At 68.7% G+C, this 21,325-nt stretch overlaps 13 non-coding genes across 13 annotated transcripts; 6 read left to right on the top strand and 7 right to left on the bottom strand.

The window, feature by feature from the left end:
* Window positions 1-558: 558 nt before the first annotated feature.
* On the bottom strand, window positions 559-630 carry TRNAD-GUC (transfer RNA aspartic acid (anticodon GUC)). Its single transcript has one exon. It is a non-coding gene; the product is annotated as a tRNA-Asp (tRNA).
* Window positions 631-1,185: 555 nt separating this feature from the next.
* Window positions 1,186-1,268, top strand: TRNAL-CAG (transfer RNA leucine (anticodon CAG)). The gene has a single exon. It is a non-coding gene; the product is annotated as a tRNA-Leu (tRNA).
* Window positions 1,269-2,761: 1,493 nt separating this feature from the next.
* Window positions 2,762-2,832, top strand: TRNAG-GCC (transfer RNA glycine (anticodon GCC)). The gene has a single exon. It is a non-coding gene; the product is annotated as a tRNA-Gly (tRNA).
* Window positions 2,833-7,863: 5,031 nt separating this feature from the next.
* TRNAE-CUC (transfer RNA glutamic acid (anticodon CUC)) lies at window positions 7,864-7,935 on the bottom strand. Its single transcript has one exon. It is a non-coding gene; the product is annotated as a tRNA-Glu (tRNA).
* Window positions 7,936-8,213: 278 nt separating this feature from the next.
* Window positions 8,214-8,285, bottom strand: TRNAG-UCC (transfer RNA glycine (anticodon UCC)). The gene has a single exon. It is a non-coding gene; the product is annotated as a tRNA-Gly (tRNA).
* Window positions 8,286-9,026: 741 nt separating this feature from the next.
* On the bottom strand, window positions 9,027-9,098 carry TRNAD-GUC (transfer RNA aspartic acid (anticodon GUC)). The gene has a single exon. It is a non-coding gene; the product is annotated as a tRNA-Asp (tRNA).
* A 563-nt stretch (window positions 9,099-9,661) lies between these two features.
* TRNAL-CAG (transfer RNA leucine (anticodon CAG)) lies at window positions 9,662-9,744 on the top strand. The gene has a single exon. It is a non-coding gene; the product is annotated as a tRNA-Leu (tRNA).
* Window positions 9,745-11,237: 1,493 nt separating this feature from the next.
* Window positions 11,238-11,308, top strand: TRNAG-GCC (transfer RNA glycine (anticodon GCC)). The gene has a single exon. It is a non-coding gene; the product is annotated as a tRNA-Gly (tRNA).
* A 5,025-nt stretch (window positions 11,309-16,333) lies between these two features.
* On the bottom strand, window positions 16,334-16,405 carry TRNAE-CUC (transfer RNA glutamic acid (anticodon CUC)). The gene has a single exon. It is a non-coding gene; the product is annotated as a tRNA-Glu (tRNA).
* Window positions 16,406-16,683: 278 nt separating this feature from the next.
* On the bottom strand, window positions 16,684-16,755 carry TRNAG-UCC (transfer RNA glycine (anticodon UCC)). The gene has a single exon. It is a non-coding gene; the product is annotated as a tRNA-Gly (tRNA).
* A 741-nt stretch (window positions 16,756-17,496) lies between these two features.
* Window positions 17,497-17,568, bottom strand: TRNAD-GUC (transfer RNA aspartic acid (anticodon GUC)). The gene has a single exon. It is a non-coding gene; the product is annotated as a tRNA-Asp (tRNA).
* Window positions 17,569-18,127: 559 nt separating this feature from the next.
* Window positions 18,128-18,210, top strand: TRNAL-CAG (transfer RNA leucine (anticodon CAG)). The gene has a single exon. It is a non-coding gene; the product is annotated as a tRNA-Leu (tRNA).
* A 1,493-nt stretch (window positions 18,211-19,703) lies between these two features.
* On the top strand, window positions 19,704-19,774 carry TRNAG-GCC (transfer RNA glycine (anticodon GCC)). Its single transcript has one exon. It is a non-coding gene; the product is annotated as a tRNA-Gly (tRNA).
* The last annotated feature ends 1,551 nt before the right edge of the window (window positions 19,775-21,325 follow it).

Genomic DNA, 21,325 nt, shown 5'->3' with positions numbered 1-21,325 from the left:
GGCCCCACCGCCCCAGGGCGGCGCCCCCGCGGCCTTGCGGCCCTCCGGCCCTTCGCTCCCCGCCGCGGCCCGCCAACGCCTCCCCGCCCTCACCCCCGGCGGGCAACGCGGGGCGCGCAGCTTCCAGCACCCAGCTGGCCAAAGCGCTACTCCACCGGGCGCTGGGCGAGGCCACTTCCCACGACGACAAGGGGACACGGGACCCACCTGCCTGCACGCGGCGGGGCCGTCGCGAGCCTACGAGCCCACTCAGGCAGCCACTGGGGGTCGGCGCGTGGGCGGGCGGCCGGCCGGCCGCCAGATCCGGCTATGGTCGGGCAAGGCCGTGGGGTCGCCAAGGAGGCCCTCGCTCCGCCGTGGCGACCGTGCGCCCGCCGACGACAAAGGGCTCAGGCTGGAGCGCTGCACGGGCAGAGGGGGTCGCCGGGAGCTAGGCCGGGCACCGCCGTCGGCGGCGCCCTGGCGCCTCGCCCAAAGACGTCGGGAGGAGGCGAAGGGCCCTCCGGGGCCTGGCGGCAGGACAGAGAGCGACCGCGGCCACCAAAAAGGGTGTGTTGCCTCCCCGTCGGGGAATCGAACCCCGGTCTCCCGCGTGACAGGCGGGGATACTCACCACTATACTAACGAGGACGGCGGCGACCGTCCTGCCGCCCGGCCGCCCTCGGGCTCTCGGGCTGCCTGCCCACGCCTCCCCTTGCCCAGCACGGGCCGCCGGCCACCACGGGTCCCGACCCAACCGCGCACCAGACCAACCGCCTCGGTCACAGCGGCAGCCCGCCACCCCGACAGGGACCCGGACCCCCGGGGCACTGGACCCTCCCCAGCGCGCCGCCTCTTGCCTCCAACGCGGGCGTTCCGCCGGGAGAAGGGGGCGCGAGAAGGCAAGCGGGGCTGCGACGACACGGTGGGCGCGCGCCGGCCGGCGTCGGGCCAGGACAGGCGCGGGTGGGGAGGGGCCGGCCCGCCCAGGGCCCTCTGGGTCCGCGGCGCGAGCGGCGGCGGAGCCAGGCGCCTCGGCCGGCCGCCGCGCGCCGGCTCCGTCGACCCCCACTCCGGACGCCCGCCCGCCTGCCTGCCTGCCTGCCTGCCTGGCGTGGCGCCGCCCGCGGCCCGCCAAGGGCGCCGGTGCTCGCGCCGCGTCGGGTCCCAGCCAGGCGAGCGGCCACGCGCCCAGCCAGGCCCGCCGTCAGGATGGCCGAGCGGTCTAAGGCGCTGCGTTCAGGTCGCAGTCTCCTCTGGAGGCGTGGGTTCGAATCCCACTCCTGACAAGCCAGCCTTTTGGCCCGCCGGACAAACGCACCCGTCCTCCGCGCGCCACTGCCTTTCTCCACACACGCCCTCCCGCCGCCACCTGCACCCCCACAGAAGGCACCTTCAGTCCTTCTCAGCGCATCTTTCCTCGCCAGCTGGCTGCAGCTGCAGCTGCTGCTTTTCCTGCCTCCCTGCCTCCCCCTGGCCCACACTCGCCCACCCTCCCACTTCCACTCCCACAGCCCCGCCGCGCCCCGCCCCCGGCCGCGCCGAAGCACGCAGCCCCGCGGCGGGTGGCAAGCCCTCCTCCCTTCGCCGGCGCTCCGACTTCTGCCCGGGGAACGGCCTACTCGCCCTCGCAGCCTTGCTTCCACCGCTGCCCCCGCCAGCTCTCCCGCCAGGCCGGCACCCCGTCCTCCGCGCCCGCCCCGCCGGCCCGCCTGCGCTCCCCAGCCACAGCGAGGCGGCCGAGCCCCCGCCTTGCCCGCCAAGGGGCTGCCGCGTGCCCTCGACCCTTCTCCGCCGTGCGTTCTTGGCCGGGCCGCAACCTGCCTGCCGCCCGCCCTGGACGCGTGCCATCCAGCCTTCCTGCTGGCCAGCGCACACCGGCCTTCCTTGCACGAGTCCGTCCCGGGAAGGGTGCTCCGCTGGGGAGGGAGCGGAAGCCCTGCGTGCCCGTCCAGCCCACCCCCCGGCGCCCGGCCCGCGCCCCCGACCTCGGCGCCACGGCGCCCGTTCCCGTGGGAAGCCGCTGCCCCGGCCGGAGCCAAGCCCGCCCTGGCGCGCTCCCTGCCTCTCAGCCCGCAGTCCCCGAGCCAGGAGCCGCGCTGCCAAAGGGCCCCTGCTCACCACCACCACCCCGTCAGAGCCGGACCCCGGGAGCGCGGTCGGCCAGAGCGCGGGAGCCAGGCTCACACGCCTTTGGGTCCCTGGGCCTGAGCGCGGGTCTAAGGATGGGATGGCGGGGGGAGGGCGGGTAGGGGGCGGTGGCGGAGGCGCTCGGAGGCGTCGCCCTCCCGCGCTCGCGCTTCCCGCACAGACCGAGCCCGGCGTCCCTTCCCCCGCCCGCTCTCGCACGCCCCACCCCGGCACGGCCGGAAAGCCAGCCCGCCAGAGGGACTTTGGGTCGGGACCCGGCGGTCGCTGAGAGGCACGTCTGCGCGCGGCCGCAGCGACCACGCAGCGCCTGCACCTGACAGGGATCCCGGCGCCGGGCAGACGGCGTCGGCTCCCGGCGCCCTCACGCGACACCGACAGGGTCGCGGCGGCCGTGGTCGGCGCAGAAGGCGCGGGACGGGCCGCGTGGGCCCGCGTCCCGTCGCGCCGGGCTCCCTCCGAGAGCGGCGCGCCCCGGGGTCCTGCACGTGCCCGGATCCTGTCTTACAGGTCGCCCGCCCGTCGTCTCCCGCTGCAACGGGGCAGAGAGATGCCCACGGGCGAGCAGTGAGCAGCGGCGGGCGGGTGGCGGCCAGCGCCTGAGGGGCAGCGACGGGCGGCGCTGGCCACCGGTGCATGGGTGGTTCAGTGGTAGAATTCTCGCCTGCCACGCGGGAGGCCCGGGTTCGATTCCCGGCCCATGCAGCCCCAGCGTCCCCTTTTGGTCCCACGGTGCGGCCCCAGAGCCCAACTAGGTCTGCCCGCTGAAACGCGCTCGAGGCAGCGCTCCTGCAAACGCTGGCTGGCTACCTGCCGCCCGCTGCCTCTCCCACACAGACGCCCAGGACCCCTCCCCACCTCACCCACAAAAGGCCCTGCTGCCAAGCCTTCGTGGCCCCAAACCCTGCGGGCTCAGCCGCCCGTGCGTCCAGGCACCTTTCTTGTGTTTGCTCGCGTCCTCACCCGGACCCAGCCGAGGGCTCGGGGACTGCACTGGCAGGAATACCCCACCGCTGGCAGCCGCCCGCACCACACTTCATCTTTCACAACGTCCGTCTCCAAGCTCCCTGCCTCACTCTCCCCACACTCCGAGAGAAATCAATCACACTACGTTTGCACAGCCAGGAGCAAGGGAGCTGCCACATCTGGCAAGCATACCTCCCTTTTGCCTGCAGGGTCCCTGGACCACGTCTTGCAGGACGAGTTCCAAAGAAGTCCACCAGCTGCCGGCCCTCGCCCTCGGGCCTGGCCTCGGCAGAAACAGGTTTCCAACAGCAACGCCCTCACCGCCTCAAACACCACCCCTTCCCCCTGAAACCCTCTTGCGCGCCTCACCTCAGCATCAGCCCTGCCCCAAGAGCACCCCCACCTCAGCCTGCAGCCTCACCGTCCCCCTACTCCCCCACATGCACCCATCCCACCCCCAGCTCCCCGCCTCCCCCATCTCCACACACCCCGCCCCCCACGCCCCGTTCCTCCCTGAGCCGTTCCAAATCCCACTCTTGCCAAGGAACCTGCCTTTGCATCTGTCCCACTGGCCTGCCTCCCCCCACCCCCCGCTTCAAGCCACGGCCTGCTCCTTTTTCTGCTTCTTCGAACACAAGTAGAACGGATTCACATTCCTGGGTGAGTCTCAGGTGCCCGGCAAAGTGATTCAGTCCCCTGTTCTTTGCCAGGTGGTCTTCCAGTGTAGGTGAAGGCGAGATACAGATACACTTCTCCTGCTACAGAGGAAAGCTCTGTTGCTCTTCTACTGTAAGCACAGTCTTTCCTATCTCTTGATCCGACTTCAACTTCGTCCCTCCCTGCCTTTCCCCTTGGGTAGCCCTATGTACGTTTTCGGGGTCTCCAGGTCGCTTTCCCCTTTGCGCATAGATTCGTCTGTATTCGTCGTTAAGAGTCCACAGAGCTTTCTCCCGATCCAAGCGACTCACTTCACTGAGCGGACCCTTCTGTGGGTCCGTCTGACCTTGCGGCCCATGGCGATGGCGGCTCCTTCTTGAGGGCTGCGTCATATTCCACGGTACAGATATCCCTCACCTTCTTGTGCCGGCCACGTGCCGACGGGCACTTGGGCGTTTCCCGCGGGTCTCGGCTCCGGCACAGAGGGCTGCGGTGACCCTGGGGGATGCCTGCATCTCTCCCCATTAGGGGTATTTGTCGTCTTTTCCCGACGCGTGCCCAGGGTTGGCTTTCCTGGATCATAATGGAAGCTCTTCTTTTTCCTATTGCTGGACTGATCCTCGACTGACTGACTTCGACGGAGTAGCACTTGTCCTGGAAGCGTAGTTGATCTACAACCTGGTGTGCGTTTCCGCTGTACAGCGTTGGGGTTCAGTCCTGTCTGTGGGTGGGTGGGGGGGGGGCTCATGTGTTCAGCTCGTTTCCATTGCGGGTGATGACAGCATATGGGATCTCATTCCCTGCGGTATCCCGCGTGTCCTTGTTCCTCCTCCCCTTCCTACGCAGTACTGGTACGGTTGATCCGTTGAGCCCGGCTCCTCATTCATCCCTCGGTCCCTGACTGCGCCCTTGGGAAGCCCCAAGCGGCTTTCCTGTGTCTGAGAGTCTGTGGCTGGTTGGCCCAGGGATTCATTTGTACAACACTTTAGAGTCCACCCATCCGTGACCTTGTCTGTTTGACTTCCCTCACCAAGGGTAATATTCTGCAGCTCCAGCCGCCGTTGCTGCCAGTGACACTATCTGCCTCTTGTGGACGGCTCGGTGACATCCCATTCTCTCCCTTTCTCTGATACTGCATCTTGGTGGCTGAGCCTTTGGGGATGGGCACTAGGGTTTTCTCCACGTCTCGGCTATGGCAAACGGTGCTGCTGTGACTGTGGGGGTTGCATGTGTCTTTCCGAATGAAGAGCTGCGCCTTTCGTGGATATGTACCCAGGGTGGGGTTGGCATAGCTCACCTGTTTTCCGCTGACTTCATTGCCTGCTGAGTTAGTTTTCTTTTGAAAGCTTACTCCGACGTCGTAGTCACGGTTGTTGCGGAAGTACAGTGGATTCCCAATATTGTGCTGGTTTCCGGTGGACCGCAGTGTGATCCTGTTTTGCTTGTGCAGATCTCGAGTGTCATATATGGTTTCAGATTCTTTTCCACTTGAGGTTACTCCAGGGCACTGACGCTGATTCCCTGTGTTGAACTGGATAACCTTGGCGCTTCTCCCTTTAGACAGGGTCCTGCGTATCTGTGCGTTGCAGCTCCCCAGTCATCCCTCCAGCGCTGCCTTTCCGCTTGCGTTACCCTAAGGTGGGTTTCTGCGTGAGTCGGTTTCTCCTGGCAAATAGCTTCGTTTTGTATTATTTTCCATGCTCCACATGCCTCGGTCCAACGCGGTCTGACATTCTCCGCCGAGTGTAAGAGTCTCCAGCTGCATCATTGCTTGTGACAACTGGCAATTCTTGACGTGTTTCTGATGCCTGAGTGATGGCGCCATGCTGCATCGATGCCACCCCTTCTTGGGCCCGCCGTGTGTGGCTGGGCGCTGGGGTTTGCTCCGTGTACGGGCCCTGGCAGGCGGTGCTGCCGAGGCGGTGGCGGTGTCCGGACCCTCAGACCTCCCCGAGGTTTGCCCTCTGCGGGCGTGTACCCTGGAGGGCTGACTGTGCCCGGTCACATGGGAGCTCTCCTTGGCCCTCATGAAATCACAGCCACCTGCGCTGCCAGCCACCCCCGCCCCATCCCACCCTGAGGCCCCAGCAGTGTCACCCCCGACACTGGACACTCCCTCCCGATGGGTGGTGACTTTGGTCTCTGGGGCGGTACGGTGGGCCCACCCATCTCGGACCGGGTCTGGCCCCCAGCTGGCGCTGGCGCTCCGTTTCTGTCCTTCGCTTGCCTGCGTCCTAGCCTCCGCCCAGAGCCACAGCCCGCCGCCGAGCCTGAGCAGCCTGTGGCACCGAGCACCAGTGTGGCTCGCCCCCGCTCACCCGCCACCCGACCCAAATGGAGTGCTCACCCGCCATCTTCCTCACGCCACAGCCCCGTCACTGTCACGGCCTGCCCTCTGCCTTTCCCGCCAGACTCCAGGCTCGGCCCCACCTCCCCACCCAACATCCCCCTGGAGCTCGGGCTATCCCTCACACGTCCTGCCCTGGCCTGCCCTGCCCTGGCGTTCACCAGTGCGGGCCTCCCTCTGGCTCCGCAGCCCCAGCCCAACCCCCACGCCCACCCCTACCTACCGCAGATCCGTCCCAGCCTCTCACATGTGCCTGGCACGGCTTCGCCGCCGCGCCCATGCTTCTGTAGAGGCCCTGCTCGAGTGGCCTGCCGATCTTTCGGCCAGGTCCCCGAGAGCCCCACGCCGCCCCTTCCCGCCGGCCGTCCATGCAGACGCCCCGACCAAGCACCCCGGGGCCTGCCTCCCAGCTCCCTGCTCGCCGCCGCGCCCTCTGCTCGCGATCGCCCTGCCCGGGTCCCTGATCCACGTGGGGCGCCCACCAGCCATGGCCCCAAGCACCTTCCTCCGATACTCTCCCCCATGCACTCTGACGCCCACAGCCCCGGCAGGGGCCTCGAGGAAACCTCCTTTGGCGACGGCAAGCACACGTCGGGCCACGGGGGCTCCTTTCCCACAGGGCACTCGCCTTTGTGCCATCGCACCCGAGTGTGCCGCCCTCGCCGCACGTTGGTGCCTTTCGTCTGCCGTCCACTTCCCCTCCGAAGGACACAGTCCTTGAACAGACGTGAAACCCTTTGGGGATAGACCAGCCGAGACGGGGCCAAGAGGAGACTGTGCTGGAGGATCACCCTCGCGCAGAGTTCCTAGGGGAAGACGGTGACAGGGTGGGGAGAGGGATGGAGTGGATCCTGGATAGACAGTTTGGAGGGCGCTCTGTGTGTGTGTGTGTGTGTGTGTGTGTGTGTGTGTGCACCCGAGTGCCCACCTTTGGTTACGAGTGGGGGAGGGAGGCCTGGGTAAATCTTGCCTCAGTCCAGTAGGATTGAGAGCTGTGGTCAGGCAAGGGAAACAGCACGATGGTCGGGTTGTCCTCCCTGGCAGGCATCGCTGCCCCCGGGCGACTGAACTGCTACCCATGCCTCCCGGGCGCCGTGGTCCGCCTCCCAGAGCCCACTCAAGACCAGAACCCTCTTGGAGTCGCCAGCGGCACACGGGAGTCACAGCCAGCCCGGGACCTGGCACGCACTGGCCAAGCCGCCCAGAGAGGTGGCTGGCATGAGAGACACGACAAGGCAGGCGGTCCGTGGCCACGGCCCCCACTCCCAGAGGCAGATCCCCCTCGCTCACCTTCGGCTGTGGCCACCGCCCCTGCCGCTGCTGGCCCCCAGCTGGCGACCGCCACAGCCCACGCCCCTACCCCCAGCCCTACCCCCACCCCTACCGCCGCCGGCCCTATCCAAGCCCACCTCCTCACCACCACCCACAGCAGGAGAACCAGCACAAGCCCAGGAGCATCACCGCCACCACCAGGGGCAGCAGCCGCAGCCCCTCAGGAGGGAGGGAGGCGGGGGGTGGGGTTGGGGGGGGGGGCTGGTGGATGGGAGGCCTCAGGCGCGTCGTGGTGGAAGCGGCGCGAGGTTGCCACTGCGGCCAAAACCTTTGCCCCGCGGGACGGCGGAGGTGGCCTGAATCGTGCTGGGGCTGGACGGGCAGGGTCCCGGGGGCCTCTGGCGCAGCGCTGAGCAAGCGTAGGCTAAGAAAAGGGTGGCAGGGTGTCCAGCGAGGACGTGGGCAGGTGGCAGGCGGAGAGGAAGAAGAAAGGCTTCCCTGACCGGGAATCGAACCCGGGCCGCGGCGGTGAGAGCGCCAAATCCTAACCACTAGACCACCAGGGAGCGTCGGGGTTCAGCCCTCGCCTGCTCCTGGTGAGCCCCGCGCCTCCATGCCACCCGCCCGTGCCACCTTGCTGCCCACACCCGGCCTTTGCAAGTGCAGCCGCCTGCCCTGCCGTGCCGTCTTGCTTTCAGCACCCTCAAAACACCGCGCGCGCCGCCGGCTTCTCGCACACACGCCAAAAGCCGCCGGCCAGCGGGCTGGCTCCCTGCTCCCACCTCTCTGTCCCCCGAACGCCCCTGCCGGGAGAGCGCTGGAACTCAGCAAAAGGTCGGCCCGCTGCGTTGGCCGGGAATCGAACCCGGGTCAACTGCTTGGAAGGCAGCTATGCTCACCACTATACCACCAACGCTCCACAGCCCGGGCGGCCGCCAGACGCCGGCCCCGGGCTCGCCCCAGCATACTCTCGCCGCCGCCTCCGCATCCCTGCCCCGACGCCCCGTCAGCCGGAGGCTTGCGCCGCCGCCGCCGGCGCTCCCAGCAGCCACGCGGCGCCCCAAGCGCGCCAGCGCCACGCGGTCGCCGGGAATCCACCGGCCGCACCGCCCCAGGGCGGCGCCCCCGCGGCCTTGCGGCCCTCCGGCCCTTCGCTCCCCGCCGCGGCCCGCCAACGCCTCCCCGCCCTCACCCCCGGCGGGCAACGCGGGGCACGCAGCTTCCAGCACCCAGCTGGCCAAAGCGCTACTCCACCGGGCGCTGAGCGAGGCCACTTCCCACGACGACAAGGGGACACGGGACCCACCTGCCTGCACGCGGCGGGGCCGTCGCGAGCCTACGAGCCCACTCAGGCAGCCACTGGGGGTCGGCGCGTGGGCGGGCGGCCGGCCGGCCGCCAGATCCGGCTATGGTCGGGCAAGGCCGTGGGGTCGCCAAGGAGGCCCTCGCTCCGCCGTGGCGACCGTGCGCCCGCCGACGACAAAGGGCTCAGGCTGGAGCGCTGCACGGGCAGAGGGGGTCGCCGGGAGCTAGGCCGGGCACCGCCGTCGGCGGCGCCCTGGCGCCTCGCCCAAAGACGTCGGGAGGAGGCGAAGGGCCCTCCGGGGCCTGGCGGCAGGACAGAGAGCGACCGCGGCCACCAAAAAGGGTGTGTTGCCTCCCCGTCGGGGAATCGAACCCCGGTCTCCCGCGTGACAGGCGGGGATACTCACCACTATACTAACGAGGACGGCGGCGACCGTCCTGCCGCCCGGCCGCCCTCGGGCTCTCGGGCTGCCTGCCCACGCCTCCCCTTGCCCAGCACGGGCCGCCGGCCACCACGGGTCCCGACCCAACCGCGCACCAGACCAACCGCCTCGGTCACAGCGGCAGCCCGCCACCCCGACAGGGACCCGGACCCCCGGGGCACTGGACCCTCCCCAGCGCGCCGCCTCTTGCCTCCAACGCGGGCGTTCCGCCGGGAGAAGGGGGCGCGAGAAGGCAAGCGGGGCTGCGACGACACGGTGGGCGCGCGCCGGCCGGCGTCGGGCCAGGACAGGCGCGGGTGGGGAGGGGCCGGCCCGCCCAGGGCCCTCTGGGTCCGCGGCGCGAGCGGCGGCGGAGCCAGGCGCCTCGGCCGGCCGCCGCGCGCCGGCTCCGTCGACCCCCACTCCGGACGCCCGCCCGCCTGCCTGCCTGCCTGCCTGCCTGCCTGCCTGGCGTGGCGCCGCCCGCGGCCCGCCAAGGGCGCCGGTGCTCGCGCCGCGTCGGGTCCCAGCCAGGCGAGCGGCCACGCGCCCAGCCAGGCCCGCCGTCAGGATGGCCGAGCGGTCTAAGGCGCTGCGTTCAGGTCGCAGTCTCCCCTGGAGGCGTGGGTTCGAATCCCACTCCTGACAAGCCAGCCTTTTGGCCCGCCGGACAAACGCACCCGTCCTCCGCGCGCCACTGCCTTTCTCCACACACGCCCTCCCGCCGCCACCTGCACCCCCACAGAAGGCACCTTCAGTCCTTCTCAGCGCATCTTTCCTCGCCAGCTGGCTGCAGCTGCAGCTGCTGCTTTTCCTGCCTCCCTGCCTCCCCCTGGCCCACACTCGCCCACCCTCCCACTTCCACTCCCACAGCCCCGCCGCGCCCCGCCCCCGGCCGCGCCGAAGCACGCAGCCCCGCGGCGGGTGGCAAGCCCTCCTCCCTTCGCCGGCGCTCCGACTTCTGCCCGGGGAACGGCCTACTCGCCCTCGCAGCCTTGCTTCCACGGCTGCCCCCGCCAGCTCTCCCGCCAGGCCGGCACCCCGTCCTCCGCGCCCGCCCCGCCGGCCCGCCTGCGCTCCCCAGCCACAGCGAGGCGGCCGAGCCCCCGCCTTGCCCGCCAAGGGGCTGCCGCGTGCCCTCGACCCTTCTCCGCCGTGCGTTCTTGGCCGGGCCGCAACCTGCCTGCCGCCCGCCCTGGACGCGTGCCATCCAGCCTTCCTGCTGGCCAGCGCACACCGGCCTTCCTTGCACGAGTCCGTCCCGGGAAGGGTGCTCCGCTGGGGAGGGAGCGGAAGCCCTGCGTGCCCGTCCAGCCCACCCCCCGGCGCCCGGCCCGCGCCCCCGACCTCGGCGCCACGGCGCCCGTTCCCGTGGGAAGCCGCTGCCCCGGCCGGAGCCAAGCCCGCCCTGGCGCGCTCCCTGCCTCTCAGCCCGCAGTCCCCGAGCCAGGAGCCGCGCTGCCAAAGGGCCCCTGCTCACCACCACCACCCCGTCAGAGCCGGACCCCGGGAGCGCGGTCGGCCAGAGCGCAGGAGCCAGGCTCACACGCCTTTGGGTCCCTGGGCCTGAGCGCGGGTCTAAGGATGGGATGGCGGGGGGAGGGCGGGTAGGGGGCGGTGGCGGAGGCGCTCGGAGGCGTCGCCCTCCCGCGCTCGCGCTTCCCGCACAGACCGAGCCCGGCGTCCCTTCCCCCGCCCGCTCTCGCACGCCCCACCCCGGCACGGCCGGAAAGCCAGCCCGCCAGAGGGACTTTGGGTCGGGACCCGGCGGTCGCTGAGAGGCACGTCTGCGCGCGGCCGCAGCGACCACGCAGCGCCTGCACCTGACAGGGATCCCGGCGCCGGGCAGACGGCGTCGGCTCCCGGCGCCCTCACGCGACACCGACAGGGTCGCGGCGGCCGTGGTCGGCGCAGAAGGCGCGGGACGGGCCGCGTGGGCCCGCGTCCCGTCGCGCCGGGCTCCCTCCGAGAGCGGCGCGCCCCGGGGTCCTGCACGTGCCCGGATCCTGTCTTACAGGTCGCCCGCCCGTCGTCTCCCGCTGCAACGGGGCAGAGAGATGCCCACGGGCGAGCAGTGAGCAGCGGCGGGCGGGTGGCGGCCAGCGCCTGAGGGGCAGCGACGGGCGGCGCTGGCCACCGGTGCATGGGTGGTTCAGTGGTAGAATTCTCGCCTGCCACGCGGGAGGCCCGGGTTCGATTCCCGGCCCATGCAGCCCCAGCGTCCCCTTTTGGTCCCACGGTGCGGCCCCAGAGCCCAACTAGGTCTGCCCGCTGAAACGCGCTCGAGGCAGCGCTCCTGCAAACGCTGGCTGGCTACCTGCCGCCCGCTGCCTCTCCCACACAGACGCCCAGGACCCCTCCCCACCTCACCCACAAAAGGCCCTGCTGCCAAGCCTTCGTGGCCCCAAACCCTGCGGGCTCAGCCGCCCGTGCGTCCAGGCACCTTTCTTGTGTTTGCTCGCGTCCTCACCCGGACCCAGCCGAGGGCTCGGGGACTGCACTGGCAGGAATACCCCACCGCTGGCAGCCGCCCACACCACACTTCATCTTTCACAACGTCCGTCTCCAAGCTCCCTGCCTCACTCTCCCCACACTCCGAGAGAAATCAATCACACTACATTTGCACAGCCAGGAGCAAGGGAGCTGCCACATCTGGCAAGCATACCTCCCTTTTGCCTGCAGGGTCCCTGGACCACGTCTTGCAGGACGAGTTCCAAAGAAGTCCACCAGCTGCCTGCCCTCGCCCTCGGGCCTGGCCTCGGCAGAAACAGGTTTCCAACAGCAACGCCCTCACCGCCTCAAACACCACCCCTTCCCCCTGAAACCCTCTTGCGCGCCTCACCTCAGCATCAGCCCTGCCCCAAGAGCACCCCCACCTCAGCCTGCAGCCTCACCGTCCCCCTACTCCCCCACATGCACCCATCCCACCCCCAGCTCCCCGCCTCCCCCATCTCCACACACCCCGCCCCCCACGCCCCGTTCCTCCCTGAGCCGTTCCAAATCCCACTCTTGCCAAGGAACCTGCCTTTGCATCTGTCCCACTGGCCTGCCTCCCCCCACCCCCCGCTTCAAGCCACGGCCTGCTCCTTTTTCTGCTTCTTCGAACACAAGTAGAACGGATTCACATTCCTGGGTGAGTCTCAGGTGCCCGGCAAAGTGATTCAGTCCCCTGTTCTTTGCCAGGTGGTCTTCCAGTGTAGGTGAAGGCGAGATACAGATACACTTCTCCTGCTACAGAGGAAAGCTCTGTTGCTCTTCTACTGTAAGCACAGTCTTTCCTATCTCTTGATCCGACTTCAACTTCGTCCCTCCCTGCCTTTCCCCTTGGGTAGCCCTATGTACGTTTTCGGGGTCTCCAGGTCGCTTTCCCCTTTGCGCATAGATTCGTCTGTATTCGTCGTTAAGAGTCCACAGAGCTTTCTCCCGATCCAAGCGACTCACTTCACTGAGCAGACCCTTCTGTGGGTCCGTCTGACCTTGCGGCCCATGGCGATGGCGGCTCCTTCTTGAGGGCTGCGTCATATTCCACGGTACAGATATCCCTCACCTTCTTGTGCCGGCCACGTGCCGACGGGCACTTGGGCGTTTCCCGCGGGTCTCGGCTCCGGCACAGAGGGCTGCGGTGACCCTGGGGGATGCCTGCATCTCTCCCCATTAGGGGTATTTGTCGTCTTTTCCCGACGCGTGCCCAGGGTTGGCTTTCCTGGATCATAATGGAAGCTCTTCTTTTTCCTATTGCTGGACTGATCCTCGACTGACTGACTTCGACGGAGTAGCACTTGTCCTGGAAGCGTAGTTGATCTACAACCTGGTGTGCGTTTCCGCTGTACAGCGTTGGGGTTCAGTCCTGTCTGTGGGTGGGTGGGGGGGGGGCTCATGTGTTCAGCTCGTTTCCATTGCGGGTGATGACAGCATATGGGATCTCATTCCCTGCGGTATCCCGCGTGTCCTTGTTCCTCCTCCCCTTCCTACGCAGTACTGGTACGGTTGATCCGTTGAGCCCGGCTCCTCATTCATCCCTCGGTCCCTGACTGCGCCCTTGGGAAGCCCCAAGCGGCTTTCCTGTGTCTGAGAGTCTGTGGCTGGTTGGCCCAGGGATTCATTTGTACAACACTTTAGAGTCCACCCATCCGTGACCTTGTCTGTTTGACTTCCCTCACCAAGGGTAATATTCTGCAGCTCCAGCCGCCGTTGCTGCCAGTGACACTATCTGCCTCTTGTGGACGGCTCGGTGACATCCCATTCTCTCCCTTTCTCTGATACTGCATCTTGGTGGCTGAGCCTTTGGGGATGGGCACTAGGGTTTTCTCCACGTCTCGGCTATGGCAAACGGTGCTGCTGTGGCTGTGGGGGTTGCATGTGTCTTTCCGAATGAAGAGCTGCGCCTTTCGTGGATATGTACCCAGGGTGGGGTTGGCATAGCTCACCTGTTTTCCGCTGACTTCATTGCCTGCTGAGTTAGTTTTCTTTTGAAAGCTTACTCCGACGTCGTAGTCACGGTTGTTGCGGAAGTACAGTGGATTCCCAATATTGTGCTGGTTTCCGGTGGACCGCAGTGTGATCCTGTTTTGCTTGTGCAGATCTCGAGTGTCATATATGGTTTCAGATTCTTTTCCACTTGAGGTTACTCCAGGGCACTGACGCTGATTCCCTGTGTTGAACTGGATAACCTTGGCGCTTCTCCCTTTAGACAGGGTCCTGCGTATCTGTGCGTTGCAGCTCCCCAGTCATCCCTCCAGCGCTGCCTTTCCGCTTGCGTTACCCTAAGGTGGGTTTCTGCGTGAGTCGGTTTCTCCTGGCAAATAGCTTCGTTTTGTATTATTTTCCATGCTCCACATGCCTCGGTCCAACGCGGTCTGACATTCTCTGCCGAGTGTAAGAGTCTCCAGCTGCATCATTGCTTGTGACAACTGGCAATACTTGACGTGTTTCTGGTGCCTGAGTGATGGCGCCATGCTGCATCGATGCCACCCCTTCTTGGGCCCGCCGTGTGTGGCTGGGCGCTGGGGTTTGCTCCGTGTACGGGCCCTGGCAGGCGGTGCTGCCGAGGCGGTGGCGGTGTCCGGACCCTCAGACCTCCCCGAGGTTTGCCCTCTGCGGGCGTGTACCCTGGAGGGCTGACTGTGCCCGGTCACATGGGAGCTCTCCTTGGCCCTCATGAAATCACAGCCACCTGCGCTGCCAGCCACCCCCGCCCCATCCCACCCTGAGGCCCCAGCAGTGTCACCCCCGACACTGGACACTCCCTCCCGATGGGTGGTGACTTTGGTCTCTGGGGCGGTACGGTGGGCCCACCCATCTCGGACCGGGTCTGGCCCCCAGCTGGCGCTGGCGCTCCGTTTCTGTCCTTCGCTTGCCTGCGTCCTAGCCTCCGCCCAGAGCCACAGCCCGCCGCCGAGCCTGAGCAGCCTGTGGCACCGAGCACCAGTGTGGCTCGCCCCCGCTCACCCGCCACCCCACTCAAATGGAGTGCTCACCCGCCATCTTCCTCACGCCACAGCCCCGTCACTGTCACGGCCTGCCCTCTGCCTTTCCCGCCAGACTCCAGGCTCGGCCCCACCTCCCCACCCAACATCCCCCTGGAGCTCGGGCTATCCCTCACACGTCCTGCCCTGGCCTGCCCTGCCCTGGCGTTCACCAGTGCGGGCCTCCCTCTGGCTCCGCAGCCCCAGCCCAACCCCCACGCCCACCCCTACCTACCGCAGATCCGTCCCAGCCTCTCACATGTGCCTGGCACGGCTTCGCCGCCGCGCCCATGCTTCTGTAGAGGCCCTGCTCGAGTGGCCTGCCGATCTTTCGGCCAGGTCCCCGAGAGCCCCACGCCGCCCCTTCCCGCCGGCCGTCCATGCAGACGCCCCGACCAAGCACCCCGGGGCCTGCCTCCCAGCTCCCTGCTCGCCGCCGCGCCCTCTGCTCGCGATCGCCCTGCCCGGGTCCCTGATCCACGTGGGGCGCCCACCAGCCATGGCCCCAAGCACCTTCCTCCGATACTCTCCCCCATGCACTCTGACGCCCACAGCCCCGGCAGGGGCCTCGAGGAAACCTCCTTTGGCGACGGCAAGCACACGTCGGGCCACGGGGGCTCCTTTCCCACAGGGCACTCGCCTTTGTGCCATCGCACCCGAGTGTGCCGCCCTCGCCGCACGTTGGTGCCTTTCGTCTGCCGTCCACTTCCCCTCCGAAGGACACAGTCCTTGAACAGACGTGAAACCCTTTGGGGATAGACCAGCCGAGACGGGGCCAAGAGGAGACTGTGCTGGAGGATCACCCTCGCGCAGAGTTCCTAGGGGAAGACGGTGACAGGGTGGGGAGAGGGATGGAGTGGATCCTGGATAGACAGTTTGGAGGGCGCTCTGTGTGTGTGTGTGTGTGTGTGTGTGTGCACCCGAGTGCCCACCTTTGGTTACGAGTGGGGGAGGGAGGCCTGGGTAAATCTTGCCTCAGTCCAGTAGGATTGAGAGCTGTGGTCAGGCAAGGGAAACAGCACGATGGTCGGGTTGTCCTCCCTGGCAGGCATCGCTGCCCCCGGGCGACTGAACTGCTACCCATGCCTCCCGGGCGCCGTGGTCCGCCTCCCAGAGCCCACTCAAGACCAGAACCCTCTTGGAGTCGCCAGCGGCACACGGGAGTCACAGCCAGCCCGGGACCTGGCGCGCACTGGCCAAGCCGCCCAGAGAGGTGGCTGGCATGAGAGACACGACAAGGCAGGCGGTCCGTGGCCACGGCCCCCACTCCCAGAGGCAGATCCCCCTCGCTCACCTTCGGCTGTGGCCACCGCCCCTGCCGCTGCTGGCCCCCAGCTGGCGACCGCCACAGCCCACGCCCCTACCCCCAGCCCTACCCCCACCCCTACCGCCGCCGGCCCTATCCAAGCCCACCTCCTCACCACCACCCACAGCAGGAGAACCAGCACAAGCCCAGGAGCATCACCGCCACCACCAGGGGCAGCAGCCGCAGCCCCTCAGGAGGGAGGGAGGCGGGGGGTGGGGTTGGGGGGGGGGGGGCTGGTGGATGGGAGGCCTCAGGCGCGTCGTTGTGGAAGCGGCGCGAGGTTGCCACTGCGGCCAAAACCTTTGCCCCGCGGGACGGCGGAGGTGGCCTGAATCGTGCTGGGGCTGGGCGGGCAGGGTCCCGGGGGCCTCTGGCGCAGCGCTGAGCAAGCGTAGGCTAAGAAAAGGGTGGCAGGGTGTCCAGCGAGGACGTGGGCAGGTGGCAGGCGGAGAGGAAGAAGAAAGGCTTCCCTGACCGGGAATCGAACCCGGGCCGCGGCGGTGAGAGCGCCGAATCCTAACCACTAGACCACCAGGGAGCGTTAGGGTTCAGGCCTCGCCTGCTCCTGGTGAGCCCCGCGCCTCCATGCCACCCGCCCGTGCCACCTTGCTGCCCACACTCGGCCTTTGCAAGTCCAGCCGCCTGCCCTGCCGTGCCGTCTTGCTTTCAGCACCCTCAAAACACTGCGCGCGCCGCCGGCTTCTCGCACACACGCCAAAAGCCGCCGGCCAGCGGGCTGGCTCCCTGCTCCCACCTCTCTGTCCCCCGAACGCCCCTGCCGGGAGAGCGCTGGAACTCAGCAAAAGGTCGGCCCGCTGCGTTGGCCGGGAATCGAACCCGGGTCAACTGCTTGGAAGGCAGCTATGCTCACCACTATACCACCAACGCTCCACAGCCCGGGCGGCCGCCAGACGCCGGCCCCGGGCTCGCCCCAGCATACTCTCGCCGCCGCCTCCGCATCCCTGCCCCGACGCCCCGTCAGCCGGAGGCTTGCGCCGCCGCCGCCGGCGCTCCCAGCAGCCACGCGGCGCCCCGAGCGCGCCAGCGCCACGCGGTCGCCGGGAATCCACCGGCCGCACCGCCCCAGGGCGGCGCCCCCGCGGCCTTGCGGCCCTCCGGCCCTTCGCTCCCCGCCGCGGCCCGCCAACGCCTCCCCGCCCTCACCCCCGGCGGGCAACGCGGGGCACGCAGCTTCCAGCACCCAGCTGGCCAAAGCGCTACTCCACCGGGCGCTGGGCGAGGCCACTTCCCACGACGACAAGGGGACACGGGACCCACCTGCCTGCACGCGGCGGGGCCGTCGCGAGCCTACGAGCCCACTCAGGCAGCCACTGGGGGTCGGCGCGTGGGCGGGCGGCCGGCCGGCCGCCAGATCCGGCTATGGTCGGGCAAGGCCGTGGGGTCGCCAAGGAGGCCCTCGCTCCGCCGTGGCGACCGTGCGCCCGCCGACGACAAAGGGCTCAGGCTGGAGCGCTGCACGGGCAGAGGGGGTCGCCGGGAGCTAGGCCGGGCACCGCCGTCGGCGGCGCCCTGGCGCCTCGCCCAAAGACGTCGGGAGGAGGCGAAGGGCCCTCCGGGGCCTGGCGGCAGGACAGAGAGCGACCGCGGCCACCAAAAAGGGTGTGTTGCCTCCCCGTCGGGGAATCGAACCCCGGTCTCCCGCGTGACAGGCGGGGATACTCACCACTATACTAACGAGGACGGCGGCGACCGTCCTGCCGCCCGGCCGCCCTCGGGCTCTCGGGCTGCCTGCCCACGCCTCCCCTTGCCCAGCACGGGCCGCCGGCCACCACGGGTCCCGACCCAACCGCGCACCAGACCAACCGCCTCGGTCACAGCGGCAGCCCGCCACCCCGACAGGGACCCGGACCCCCGGGGCACTGGACCCTCCCCAGCGCGCCGCCTCTTGCCTCCAACGCGGGCGTTCCGCCGGGAGAAGGGGGCGCGAGAAGGCAAGCGGGGCTGCGACGACACGGTGGGCGCGCGCCGGCCGGCGTCGGGCCAGGACAGGCGCGGGTGGGGAGGGGCCGGCCCGCCCAGGGCCCTCTGGGTCCGCGGCGCGAGCGGCGGCGGAGCCAGGCGCCTCGGCCGGCCGCCGCGCGCCGGCTCCGTCGACCCCCACTCCGGACGCCCGCCCGCCTGCCTGCCTGCCTGCCTGCCTGCCTGGCGTGGCGCCGCCCGCGGCCCGCCAAGGGCGCCGGTGCTCGCGCCGCGTCGGGTCCCAGCCAGGCGAGCGGCCACGCGCCCAGCCAGGCCCGCCGTCAGGATGGCCGAGCGGTCTAAGGCGCTGCGTTCAGGTCGCAGTCTCCTCTGGAGGCGTGGGTTCGAATCCCACTCCTGACAAGCCAGCCTTTTGGCCCGCCGGACAAACGCACCCGTCCTCCGCGCGCCACTGCCTTTCTCCACACACGCCCTCCCGCCGCCACCTGCACCCCCACAGAAGGCACCTTCAGTCCTTCTCAGCGCATCTTTCCTCGCCAGCTGGCTGCAGCTGCAGCTGCTGCTTTTCCTGCCTCCCTGCCTCCCCCTGGCCCACACTCGCCCACCCTCCCACTTCCACTCCCACAGCCCCGCCGCGCCCCGCCCCCGGCCGCGCCGAAGCACGCAGCCCCGCGGCGGGTGGCAAGCCCTCCTCCCTTCGCCGGCGCTCCGACTTCTGCCCGGGGAACGGCCTACTCGCCCTCGCAGCCTTGCTTCCACCGCTGCCCCCGCCAGCTCTCCCGCCAGGCCGGCACCCCGTCCTCCGCGCCCGCCCCGCCGGCCCGCCTGCGCTCCCCAGCCACAGCGAGGCGGCCGAGCCCCCGCCTTGCCCGCCAAGGGGCTGCCGCGTGCCCTCGACCCTTCTCCGCCGTGCGTTCTTGGCCGGGCCGCAACCTGCCTGCCGCCCGCCCTGGACGCGTGCCATCCAGCCTTCCTGCTGGCCAGCGCACACCGGCCTTCCTTGCACGAGTCCGTCCCGGGAAGGGTGCTCCGCTGGGGAGGGAGCGGAAGCCCTGCGTGCCCGTCCAGCCCACCCCCCGGCGCCCGGCCCGCGCCCCCGACCTCGGCGCCACGGCGCCCGTTCCCGTGGGAAGCCGCTGCCCCGGCCGGAGCCAAGCCCGCCCTGGCGCGCTCCCTGCCTCTCAGCCCGCAGTCCCCGAGCCAGGAGCCGCGCTGCCAAAGGGCCCCTGCTCACCACCACCACCCCGTCAGAGCCGGACCCCGGGAGCGCGGTCGGCCAGAGCGCAGGAGCCAGGCTCACACGCCTTTGGGTCCCTGGGCCTGAGCGCGGGTCTAAGGATGGGATGGCGGGGGGAGGGCGGGTAGGGGGCGGTGGCGGAGGCGCTCGGAGGCGTCGCCCTCCCGCGCTCGCGCTTCCCGCACAGACCGAGCCCGGCGTCCCTTCCCCCGCCCGCTCTCGCACGCCCCACCCCGGCACGGCCGGAAAGCCAGCCCGCCAGAGGTACTTTGGGCCGGGACCCGGCGGTCGCTGAGAGGCACGTCTGCGCGCGGCCGCAGCGACCACGCAGCGCCTGCACCTGACAGGGATCCCGGCGCCGGGCAGACGGCGTCGGCTCCCGGCGCCCTCACGCGACACCGACAGGGTCGCGGCGGCCGTGGTCGGCGCAGAAGGCGCGGGACGGGCCGCGTGGGCCCGCGTCCCGTCGCCCCGGGCTCCCTCCGAGAGCGGCGCGCCCCGGGGTCCTGCACGTGCCCGGATCCTGTCTTACAGGTCGCCCGCCCGTCGTCTCCCGCTGCAACGGGGCAGAGAGATGCCCACGGGCGAGCAGTGAGCAGCGGCGGGCGGGTGGCGGCCAGCGCCTGAGGGGCAGCGACGGGCGGCGCTGGCCACCGGTGCATGGGTGGTTCAGTGGTAGAATTCTCGCCTGCCACGCGGGAGGCCCGGGTTCGATTCCCGGCCCATGCAGCCCCAGCGTCCCCTTTTGGTCCCACGGTGCGGCCCCAGAGCCCAACTAGGTCTGCCCGCTGAAACGCGCTCGAGGCAGCGCTCCTGCAAACGCTGGCTGGCTACCTGCCGCCCGCTGCCTCTCCCACACAGACGCCCAGGACCCCTCCCCACCTCACCCACAAAAGGCCCTGCTGCCAAGCCTTCGTGGCCCCAAACCCTGCGGGCTCAGCCGCCCGTGCGTCCAGGCACCTTTCTTGTGTTTGCTCGCGTCCTCACCCGGACCCAGCCGAGGGCTCGGGGACTGCACTGGCAGGAATACCCCACCGCTGGCAGCCGCCCGCACCACACTTCATCTTTCACAACGTCCGTCTCCAAGCTCCCTGCCTCACTCTCCCCACACTCCGAGAGAAATCAATCACACTACGTTTGCACAGCCAGGAGCAAGGGAGCTGCCACATCTGGCAAGCATACCTCCCTTTTGCCTGCAGGGTCCCTGGACCACGTCTTGCAGGACGAGTTCCAAAGAAGTCCACCAGCTGCCGGCCCTCGCCCTCGGGCCTGGCCTCGGCAGAAACAGGTTTCCAACAGCAACGCCCTCACCGCCTCAAACACCACCCCTTCCCCCTGAAACCCTCTTGCGCGCCTCACCTCAGCATCAGCCCTGCCCCAAGAGCACCCCCACCTCAGCCTGCAGCCTCACTGTCGTCCCCCTACTCCCCCACATGCACCCATCCCACCCCCAGCTCCCCGCCTCCCCCATCTCCACACACCCCGCCCCCCACGCCCCGTTCCTCCCTGAGCCGTTCCAAATCCCACTCTTGCCAAGGAACCTGCCTTTGCATCTGTCCCACTGGCCTGCCTCCCCCCACCCCCCGCTTCAAGCCACGGCCTGCTCCTTTTTCTGCTTCTTCGAACACAAGTAGAACGGATTCACATTCCTGGGTGAGTCTCAGGTGCCCGGCAAAGTGATTCAGTCCCCTGTTCTTTGCCAGGTGGTCTTCCAGTGTAGGTGAAGGCGAGATACAGATACACTTCTCCTGCTACAGAGGAAAGCTCTGTTGCTCTTCTACTGTAAGCACAGTCTTTCCTATCTCTTGATCCGACTTCAACTTCGTCCCTCCCTGCCTTTCCCCTTGGGTAGCCCTATGTACGTTTTCGGGGTCTCCAGGTCGCTTTCCCCTTTGCGCATAGATTCGTCTGTATTCGTCGTTAAGAGTCCACAGAGCTTTCTCCCGATCCAAGCGACTCACTTCACTGAGCGGACCCTTCTGTGGGTCCGTCTGACCTTGCGGCCCATGGCGATGGCGGCTCCTTCTTGAGGGCTGCGTCATATTCCACGGTACAGATATCCCTCACCTTCTTGTGCCGGCCACGTGCCGACGGGCACTTGGGCGTTTCCCGCGGGTCTCGGCTCCGGCACAGAGGGCTGCGGTGACCCTGGGGGATGCCTGCATCTCTCCCCATTAGGGGTATTTGTCGTCTTTTCCCGACGCGTGCCCAGGGTTGGCTTTCCTGGATCATAATGGAAGCTCTTCTTTTTCCTATTGCTGGACTGATCCTCGACTGACT

This window comes from Ovis canadensis, chromosome 1 (assembly GCF_042477335.2).
Source record: "Ovis canadensis isolate MfBH-ARS-UI-01 breed Bighorn chromosome 1, ARS-UI_OviCan_v2, whole genome shotgun sequence".
Taxonomy (NCBI): Eukaryota; Metazoa; Chordata; class Mammalia; order Artiodactyla; family Bovidae; genus Ovis; species Ovis canadensis.
Note: the sequence above shows the minus strand (reverse complement) of the source record. Positions and strands in the feature narration are given on the sequence as shown.